The sequence below is a fragment of the Mesocricetus auratus genome, unplaced genomic scaffold (genome assembly GCF_017639785.1).
Source record: "Mesocricetus auratus isolate SY011 unplaced genomic scaffold, BCM_Maur_2.0 Super-Scaffold_4256, whole genome shotgun sequence".
NCBI classification, from domain to species: domain Eukaryota; kingdom Metazoa; phylum Chordata; class Mammalia; order Rodentia; family Cricetidae; genus Mesocricetus; species Mesocricetus auratus.
In genome coordinates, this window is record NW_024429182.1 from 108,774,716 (window position 1) to 108,785,154 (window position 10,439).

The 10,439-nt window shown below is 40.1% G+C and overlaps 1 long non-coding RNA gene across 2 annotated transcripts; it reads left to right on the top strand.

The window, feature by feature from the left end:
• The first annotated feature begins 255 nt into the window (after window positions 1-255).
• On the top strand, window positions 256-9,981 carry LOC121135341. 2 transcript variants are annotated; one of them, XR_005872486.1, is made up of 4 exons: window positions 256-383; window positions 5,524-5,733; window positions 6,068-6,157; window positions 9,329-9,981. It is a non-coding gene; the product is annotated as an uncharacterized LOC121135341 (long non-coding RNA). The 2 variants fall into 2 exon arrangements; XR_005872487.1 differs by lacking the exon at window positions 9,329-9,981 and adding an exon at window positions 8,287-8,324.
• Window positions 9,982-10,439: the final 458 nt, after the last annotated feature.

The following is a 10,439-nucleotide window of genomic DNA, read 5'->3' on the forward strand; positions in this document are numbered from 1 at the left end:
CTGTTGTGGAAGTGGCATCCACAATCTGGACCCCAAGACCCATGAGGCCCTGTCACCACCATGGATGGTAACTCCCCTGAAACCATGAGTCAAATAAATGTTTCCTCCCTTAGCTCCTTCTGTGGAATATTGTCACATCAATGAGGAAAGAGACAAGAAGATTCTCATTCCATATACCTGCACCAGGTTGCAACTGATGACTCATAGAAGGCTTCTGTGACAACCTCTCTCCCCCACCTCCCCCAAAAGAAACAGTCTAGACAGGAAGCCATCGAAGAGAACTCTGATAGGGATCACAGTTGATGGCTCCTGGTGGTGTAGGGATGAAGAAGGGACTCGGTTTTCTTTAAGGGGAGGACTGCTTGGAGTTTGGCCACGCTCCAGTGAGTATATGAGCAACACAAATTGGACTTGCGTTTTTCTCTCTTCTTAATTTCCCATCTGTGGTATGAAGCAAGTCACCCAAAGTAAATTTCTTTCGGCCGGACTTCAGGTGAGGGAGTCAACAAGCTGACTTCCAGAGGACACGCCATTAGTCCCTGGTGGTACTCACCTGATTCCCAGTCTAGGCAGATGAGTGTCTGTGAACCGCCTCACAAGTGGAGAGGGGCCCCTAGTGTGACACCATCTTGACTCTCAGCTAGTGCAAGCACATACATGTTTAAAGGGAGAAATGGACTCTAAAGGGAAGGTGACTTTGCCCAAGTGAACTTCAAGAAATAAAATGAACACTTTAAGTTCTGCTGAAAAGGCAGAACTTTATTACGTATCCACAATATGCTACTCACAAAACCTTTTTTTAAAAGTGGAATTTAGAGACAAACTTGTTTAGGAGGATAGAATTGCACACTCAACTAAAAAGTTTTAAAAGCTCAGCTACTTTGAATTTGCCTCCAAGAGGACTATTGTAAAAACTGCAGGAAAGGGAGGATCATTAAAAGCATGGTTATATCAAGACTAATCTCCAGAGAGATAGAGCATCAGTTGATACTGCTCCATTAAGAGTCGCAGAAACCTCATGACAAGGAAAGGTTCTGAGGAACAGCGTTTCATCAGGAGACAACAGCATTGTGTTATTAGGCTAAAGGGAGATGATAGACGATCAATTTTCATCACGGCTCCTCTGTTCATATTAATGCCCAGGTCTTCTTCAAATGACAGAGAAGAGCAATAATGTAATAAGTAAATAAATAAACCCAAATACTGAGCCAATTCAATATTTTTAAAAATTCTACATTATTTATTTTCCAACGAGAGTCAGCTAGGAAACTTACATTGACTCTATGTAGAATATATCAGAGTTTTAGAGGTAAAAAGTAACGTAGATTTTACTGTAAACAAATGTTTAAGTGCAAAATATTTGTGTCTTTAACATTAACTTCTTGGAAGTAATTTTACAAAGTATCTAGAATGGGATGAAATGTTTTCAGTCAGACAAGTCCTCTACATGCCCATAGCTATCACTGTAAACATTTTCTGTGTTGTTCTACTTGTTCAAGAAATATGGACTCTGTTTACTTTAAATACCCCCCATTTCCTTTTATATAACTCATCTATTAGAGTGAAAGCAGAATTTAAAAAAATTATGGGTATATGTGCTTGTGTATGTGTTGTGTGTGTGTGTGTTTGAGTACATTTGTATGTGAGCGAGCACACCTATGCATACATGTACAGAGGCTAGAAGAGGATATCTATGTCCTGCTCTGTCACTCTGCCTTATTTCTTGAGACAGGTCTCTTGCTGGCTGTGAGCTAGAAGAGCAACTAATATCTATGCAATCCTCCTGGCTCCATCCCCCATAACTCTGGGGTTAGAGCTATGCATGCAGTCATATACCTGACTTTTTACCTAATGGCTAGATAGTCTCAGATTCTCAGGCTTTTGTGCATGAAGCCCACGTACCTTCTGACCCATTTTCCCAACTACTCTGCCCTCTAATGCTATGTTCCAAATACTAAGGATAGTTCCCAACACAAAACAGAGGCTCAATAAACAAGCATTGATCACTGATGTCTTTTAAATGCTCTGTATATTCCTTGTGCAGTAACTAGCAAGTTATTGATGCAACAGAATGCCAGTGACCAATAGGGATCATTATGTGGTAAGACCTAAAAAATAAATATTTCCTTGCAATGTTCTCAGTATTTTCCTGTACTTTGTGGGTGCCTACGCTTGTTTTACAATGAAAAGAATAAACAAACCAGCAAGTGACTGTATTATGGCAAACAGAAAGTGGAAAGTGTTTATATGCAATTATCCTGCACTCCCATCTTGGTCCCCTTCAGCCAAAACCCTCTCACACTGGGTTTCACATTTTCAAAGGCATTGTCATAAAGCCAGGAATATCAACAATATCACTTGCATTCCTGCGCCTCGAGTTGAAAAGAAGTCACTCTTAGGTGGGTTGCTCATGTTTGTCTCCGGAGAAAAGGGTAGTGCCATGGAGGGCTAGACAGGATCACACCACACTATGAGAGACAACTAACTACTGGTTTTGATATTGCTCAGCGCTGAACTCTGTGGTGTCTACTTTTGTTCTTAGCCTGTTCAGAGATCCATGAAGCATAACTCTCTAAGTGTGCCTTTTGTTACAGTTGGAAAGTTTTTAATCACATTTTCTTCAAAAATGTGTCTACTGGATGTTCTGACTCATTAACAATCATATGTGGTGATATACTATTTATGATTTATTAAAGCTTGCCTGAAGGTACAGAAAGCAAAGCTCGCCACAAGAGATAGAGGTCAGGCAATGGTGATACACACCTTTAATCCTAGGACTCAGGAGACAGGCATATGTATCTCTTTGAGTTCAAAGCCACCTTTGCCAACACAAGAGTGAAGAGTAGCAGAGCTCACACCTTTGATCCCAGCACTTGGGAGGGGGAGACAGCAGTGATATGGCTGATATGGAGAAGGAAAATAAGGAGGAGGAGACTGGAAGTCCGAGCTTTTGCCTCTGAGGATTTGAAGAGATAACATTGTCTCTGAGGATTTGTGGAGACTGGACAGCCATTTCTGCCTGAGGTAGAGGTAAGAACTAGTGCGTGACTGCTTTGCTTCTCTGATCTTCGGCTTGAAGCTTGAACCCAATACCAGTCTCTGGGTCTATTTTTTGTGCTACCATCGTACATATGTTAGACTCTTGATATTATCTTTTTTGTCTCTATTAATTTTTTCACTCTTCCTTCCCTCTGCTCTGCAAATGATTTATTTCTACTCAGATCTGCTCAGGTTGACTAACTCTGCCTTGTGTTCCCCACCAGACACTATACAGTTTAGCCAGAGAGTGTTTTACTTCATATATTGTCCTTTTAGTTGTTTATGAGTCACTTTTGCTTTACTTTTGGGTAATTTGCTTATCTCCAAAATTTTATTCACTCCTTGATCAAAATGATTTATGAGAGTTGCAGGCCTAAGCTTTATGTTTTTGCAAGCATATTGTTCTTACGTCTTTGAATGTAGCTATAATCAGCTACTTTAGTATCTTCACTGGCTAATTCTAATGTCTAGTTCATTTAGGTGTATTTATCGCCTTCCCTATAAAGTATTATTTGCATTTTGTATTGTTTCATAGTAACTAAAAATTATCACACATATCCATTTATTTGTGTGTATGTGTAAATATGTATGTGGGTGCCTGAATACCATTGTTCACATGTGAAAGTTAGAGAGCAACTTACAGAAGTTGACTCTCCCCTTCCACCATGTGGGTCTCAGGGGTTAAACTAAAGGTGTCAGGCTTGACAGTAAGTGTGTTTACCCATGGAGCCATCCTGCCTTTCCCCCTCAAAGTAATTTTGAATTGTGTCTTGAACACTGTGATGTGTTACAGAGACCCTTTTCTGTCATATTCATTGATATTTTTGTGTTAGCCAGCAATTACTATGGCTAAACTCAATCTCTGAGCCATTACATAATTCAGTTATCAGTGGAAGGCCTATTTCATTCTTTCTGACTTAGCTAGACTGTTTGGAGTCTGTATCATGTATGCACACATAGTTCAGGGACCAGAAAAAGACTTAAGCAGTCATGTTCAAGAAATTTTGAATCCCCTCATCCAATTGCTATGCTAGTTATGCTTTATGTCACTGTGACAAAATATTTGTCATATGGAATTTATGGAATAAAGGATGTATTTTGGATTATGATTTCAGTTTGTGGTTCTTAATACCATTGGTTCTGGGACTATATATAGGCAGAGCCTCATTACTGCCAGAATATACCAGAAGCTACTCATTCTATGGATACAGGAAGGAAAGAGGAGGGAGCAGAGAGACAGTGTGGTACCCAGGATATGGCTCAAACAAGACTCTTTTGATTACCTACTCCCTCCAGCTGGGCCACACATTCTGAAGTTTCCATAGCTTTCCAAACTGATTCCTCTAGTTAGAGACCAACCTTCAAATACATGAGTCTTTTGGAGGGAGGACACTTCTTATCCAAATCATAACAATTCTTTCTTGGACCCTCCTAACTTGCAGTGGCTAAGGTCACCGTGGATGCTCTCTTCTGGTTCTCTCTCAGGTAAGGCTGCATGCTTAGCAGTTTTAGCAGCCTTCCTTAGTAATGACTGAGGCATGTCCTCAGAGGAAAACTCTATTTAAAATGCAAAATTCACATGTGACATTTCTTTGTCCCTGGGACTTTTTCTACTCTGCCTGCTTCTGTTCTCTTTCCAGTGCCTTCAGGTAACTGCGTTTATTTTTTTCCCTGTATTTTCTAGATTTTGTAGTTTTAATTTGTGGAGGAGTTGGCTTTATAGAAACTATTTTGGTCTAGTAGCAACATCCATATTTCCATGTCTTAGAAAGTATCGCTTTCAAAATTAGACTAGAGGGACGACATCACTAGCATCTTTGACAACAGTGCAGGCAAAGCTGCAAGAGGTTTTGGTGATTAGATGAAAGGGAAAACCTGTATTGAGAGAATCAGACCCCTAATTTCCAGCTCTCTAGTAAGTGGCTGAAAACTGAGCCTGACCTGAAATGTCAAGAGCTCCTGGATAGAGATGTAGTTTGCTTTAAGAGGCAAGGTGATGGTTTGAAGTGGTGTTTTCACAGGAGAGAGGGAATGTTGTGACTTTGCCTGAAGAGATGTGAACAGCCATTCACACCCCACACCTTGCATAGAGAATCAACAACAGAACAAAGAAGTGATTCCACCCAAGTGAAATATCATAACAGCCCCTTCCATAGAATTTCCTGAGCAACTGGAAGGCAGCTTGCCCTGTTTTCTGCCTTCTTTCCCCCCAGAAACTATTACTACTTCTGTAACCTTGGAGAAGGGCCTTGTGAATCTTGTAACCTTCAGGAGCTTTCTGAAACTTGGGAGTTTTGTTTCCTTTTTGAACCCCAATGAGACACCATGCTCTTTCCAATATTTTGATAATGGAATGTTTTAATTCATAAGAATAAGGCAGAGGGAGAGACACTGGGAATGACATGGGCTTTTGAAAGTTCAAAGTCTGCACCCAATGACACACCTCCTCCAACAAGGATACACTTTCTAATCCTTCCCAAACAGTTCCACCAACTGGGAACCGATTAAGAGTGGAAGCCATTCTCATTCAAACCAGTGATGTAGTGTACAACGAGAAACAGAAACAAGAGTTGATCCCTGGGGAAGAAACAGACTATAGAACAGCCAGAAAACCAGGAGAGTGGTTATGGTGACAGAAGAGAGAGTGGACAGAAGAATGCTAGTTAACATCACCGGGAGCTTCAAATTAACCAGGTAAACTGAAGACCAAAGGAGCTTCCATTGGGTCCTTTGTTGGAATGTTACTGATAGCCTTTGTGGGATCAATGAATGACAAATGGGAAAATATTTAAAAGTTAAAAAGACGATGTGCATATCATCCTGCATCTACAGATTCCTTCAAAGCTTTTCACCATTTTCCATACATACATTTCATAATCATGTATCACATGACTTTCACAGAAAATTGTTACAGACGGTTCTCAACCTAGGGTGTTTGATTGACTTTTTTTTAACTTTGTAGTGGTTTGAAAGCAATACACATAAGTGACAACTGTACTTTTGCTTTTGAAATTTGATCTTTCCCTAGACTAGCTGTATGTAGAGTGCTGTTCTAGCACAATGCAAACCAATGGCACCATACTATAGCTCCCAGGCAGCCACGCCATCACCAAGGCAGGTAAGCATTACTCTGAGCAATGACCGTGAGTAGTTTACTGTATTAAACACATTTCTGACTTACAGCTTTTGACTTATGGTAAATTTGTTGGGCCATAACCCCACCACAACTTCAGTAGCATCTACATTTAAAAAAAAACATTTTTGGTCAAATATTTATGTGGCTATCCTTTAAAACAAAGTCACTTGATTAATTATGCCTTTAAAAAAATTAACCTATACAAAAATACTTTTATTTCCTAAGGCTTTTTTAAGATCTTTTTTAATTTAAATTAGAAAAAAAGCTTGCTTCACATGTCAATCCCAGCTCCCTCTCCCTCCCCTCCTCCCCCACTCCCCCAACAACACCCCGGTTCCCCCCAATCCCCACTCCTATCCCCAGGGAAGGTGAGGGCCTCCATGGGGGATCTCCAGAATCTGTCATTTTATCCAGGGCAGGGCCTAGGCCCTCCTCTATGTGTCCAAGCTGAGAGAGCATCCCTCCATGTGGAATGGGCTCCCAAAGTCCACTTGTATGCCAGGGATAAATACTGACTACTACTCAAGGCCCCCACAGATTCCTGAGGCCTCCTCACTGACATCCAAATTTAGGAGATTTGGATCAGTCCTAAGCTGGCCTCTCAGTCATCAGTCTGGGGTCCATGAGTTCCCTCTTGTTCAGGTCAGCTGATTCTGTGAGTTTCACCAGTCAGGTCTTGACCTCTTTGCTCATCACTCCTCCCTCTCTTCAACTGGGTTCCAGGAGCTCAGTTCAGTGTTTAGCTGTATGTGTCTATCTCTGCTTCCATCAGCCACTGGATGAAGGCTCTGGGAAGGCATACAAGGTAGTCATCAATCTCATTATCGGGGGAGGGCATTTAAGGTAGCCTTTCCACTATTGCTTAGTTTGCCAGTTTGTGTCATCTTTGTAGATCTCTGGAAATCTCACAAGTGCCAGATCTCTCCTCAAACCTATAATGCCCCATTCTATTGTGGTATCTGTCATCCTGCTCTCCTCTATTCTTCCCCCCAACTCAACCTTCTTGCTTCCCCATGTCCTCCTCTCCCCTCCTCTTCCCCTCTCTTTTCCCCAGCTCCCTCTCCCCTCCCTACATGTTCCCAATCCACTCAGGAGATACTTAGGGTTCTCCCTATTTCCCAGACTCTCTGGCAGTGGGATTGTTGGCTGGCATTCCCCTGATCCATGTCTATTATCCATATATGAGAGAGTACATACCATGTTTGTCTTTTGTAACTGGGCTACCTCACTCAGGATGATTTCTTATAGTGTCAGTCTTTTTCCTGCAAATTTCAAGGTTCCATTGGTTTTGTTATTGTTGTGATTGTTTGTTTTTGTTTTTCCCCTGCTGAGTAGTACTCCATTGTGTAAATGTACCACATTTACTCTATCCATTCTTCAGTTGAGGGGCATCTATGTTACTTCCAAGTTATGACTAATACAAATAATGCTGCTATGAACATAGTGGAACAGACGTCCTTGTTGTATGAAGGTCCTTCAAAAAATTTAAAGTAAGCAATTGGCAAAAAGATTATGGCAGAAAATTTCAGTAGTATATCAGTAATTTTTCTTACCTCAAAAGATATTTCATTAATTGAGTCTTCCAGTTGATTTGTATTCTAAGTTGCCATTTCTAAGGATATGACCATGGGCTTAATCGTTCTGAGAATCAGATCAGGTTCCTGGCCAAGTTAGTAACAATGATAGCAAAACTGCTTATTTAATTGTCCTCCTCCAGGCATTGCTGTAAGCTTTACATATAACGAATGATGCCATACACATAACAGCTGTATCACGTAGTACTGCTATCTTTCCAATTTCAGATGACAAACATAAAAAAAGACATTTGTCTGAAATCACATAACTAAAGTGGCAGAGCCAGGATTTGAGCAAACAAACATGGTACTCATTAGCTGAAAATTGATATCATTATAATTTATTAATTCATTTAATAAGTATTTTTAAAATAAACTTTGAGTGTGGTTTTCAATTAGAGAGATACAAATTTGAATTTCAAACAAATGGCTGAAGTTTAGTGTGTGCTTTCCAAGTTTAGCATTCTTTTAAAAATATGCTGATAGAGTTGGAGAGATGGCTCAGTGGTTACCAGCACTGACTGCTCGCTCTTTCAGAGGTTCTAGGTTCAATCCCAGCACCCACATGGCAGCTCACAATTGTCTGCATGCCTGTAATTCAAGTTCCAGGGAACCCGGCACCGAAAGCAAATGTACATAAAATAAAATAAATGTAAGTAAATCAAGAAATATACTGAGTTGCCAAGAGTATCTCATATCTTGGAAGTTTTTGAGAAGATAAATGGGAACCTGAGTTGGGTACAAATAACCATGAGGCCTTTAGTGAGTGTATCAGGATTCCGTTTTACAACCTGGAGACATAATTATATTCATAGCCTGCCTGTCTGAGGACAGCTGAGAAGGAAGGGAGCAAATGGCACAGCAGTTGGGGTCCATCATTCGCATCAGTCCAGCTGCCCGGAACTGTACCACAGAGAGTGTTTAACTGAAAGGGACGGCATCTTACTAAGAGAACTGGGACTCAGTGGGAACACGAGAGGCATAAGACCAGAATTAGGATTTTTATAAAATAAACAAGAAAACTGTACCACCATAGATAATGACGTTCTGGGAAGACAGAAAGTTAACAACAGATTAGGAACAGACAGACAGATAGGGTGTTGTGATGTGTAGTGTTGACTCAGGAGTTGAAAGAGATTGATGTAAACCTGGCCTTGGCATAGTTCTTACTCCCTTTAAATCTGGATTATTTTATAAAGCAGTCTTGATGTCTGTTCTGGAGACTTACAATGAAGAAATGAGCTAATGTAAGAGAAGAGCCTGGTGGTGTTACTCAGTTATGCAAAACTCTGCTTAAATGTGTCATAATATAATGACAAAAATGGGAGAAAATGAAAAATGAACAGATTGAAACACTAAATCACAGAGCAGCTGCATAACTGAATAATGTATAAGCATTTACAATTGTGTCTCACATGCAACTAATGTGGGAATATATAGCATAAAGTCTCATGAATATTACTATATTTTGAATGCACATAAATATAATTTTATGTAAAATTATATTTGCATTGAAAGGTTGTAAATGACTTTGGTTTCTTTCACATATACTAAAACCCTACTTTTTTTAACTTTCCAGCTTTTCTGCAATGAGAGTACATTGCTTATTTGAAAACATAGATGTGTCCTTGGCAATAAGTCATCATGGATGTTTTAACATTAGTGGTCTCTACCCCTGTCATTGAGGAGTTCTGATTTGCTGTTCTTCAAATCCACCCACAGCTTTATCCCTGAGAAAATGGCAACAATCCAGCAGAAACCAAAAACGTGTACCTAAAGGAATGAAAAGGGTTTTATTTCACTTATTTTGGGTGGGATTTTTGGGGGGCGGGGGTTCTGCCTGGGTGTGTGTTGTTCAGAGAGGAAGTATATGTCAATAGAAAAGAATGTAATTCTTTGCAGGGAAATAGATGGCCAGTGGACAAAAAGAGAAACGCTAGTGCATGCTTCTTGAAGTTTCTTCACGCTCAGACGAGCTCTCCTCCCTAGTTGGAGGAATCAGTCAACCACTCACCCACACAAACTTCAGTGTCTGGAGAGTAGGAATATGGTGTCTTCCCAGTGATTATGAGGTGCCAGTGTGTTTTGAGATATGACCTATGAAACTGACTTTGTTTTTTGGAAAAGTTGACACCTCTTTGGGCTTCAGTTTCTCAACTGTAAAATCCTATCCATCTGCCAACCCTGAGGAAAAGTCCACTGATGGAGGGATTATGTTTGTCCCATTTTTGTACCCACAAGTTCACATATAAACTTACTGTTTATCGACAAAGTTGTGTTGAACAAAGTTGTTCCAAGTGTCATTTAAAGTTTACAATCATTGTTGGCAATTACGTCTGTCAGCATGGTCCCCCAAGGTGTTTATTTATATAGGATATTTATTTCTCAGGAAAACAAGTATAAATCAAGTGTAGGGGAGTGTTATGATCCAGATGGTGATGGTATCTTTAAACTTTGGTTTCTTTGTCCTAGAAACTATCTATCTTGTTGAATTGTTCTTGACCTCGTCAAAAAGTGTTATATGAAAGGCTAGGCACTTCTGTGCCCTTACTAAATGTTAATTGTCTATCAACATGAAAAATAAAAAGTAGTTTACTCATTTAACAGTAAAATTGGACTATTTGATTTGAAGGACCTTACTTGACTGCCATCACATAGTGGCACATATTTTTTCAATGGGAATAGATTGG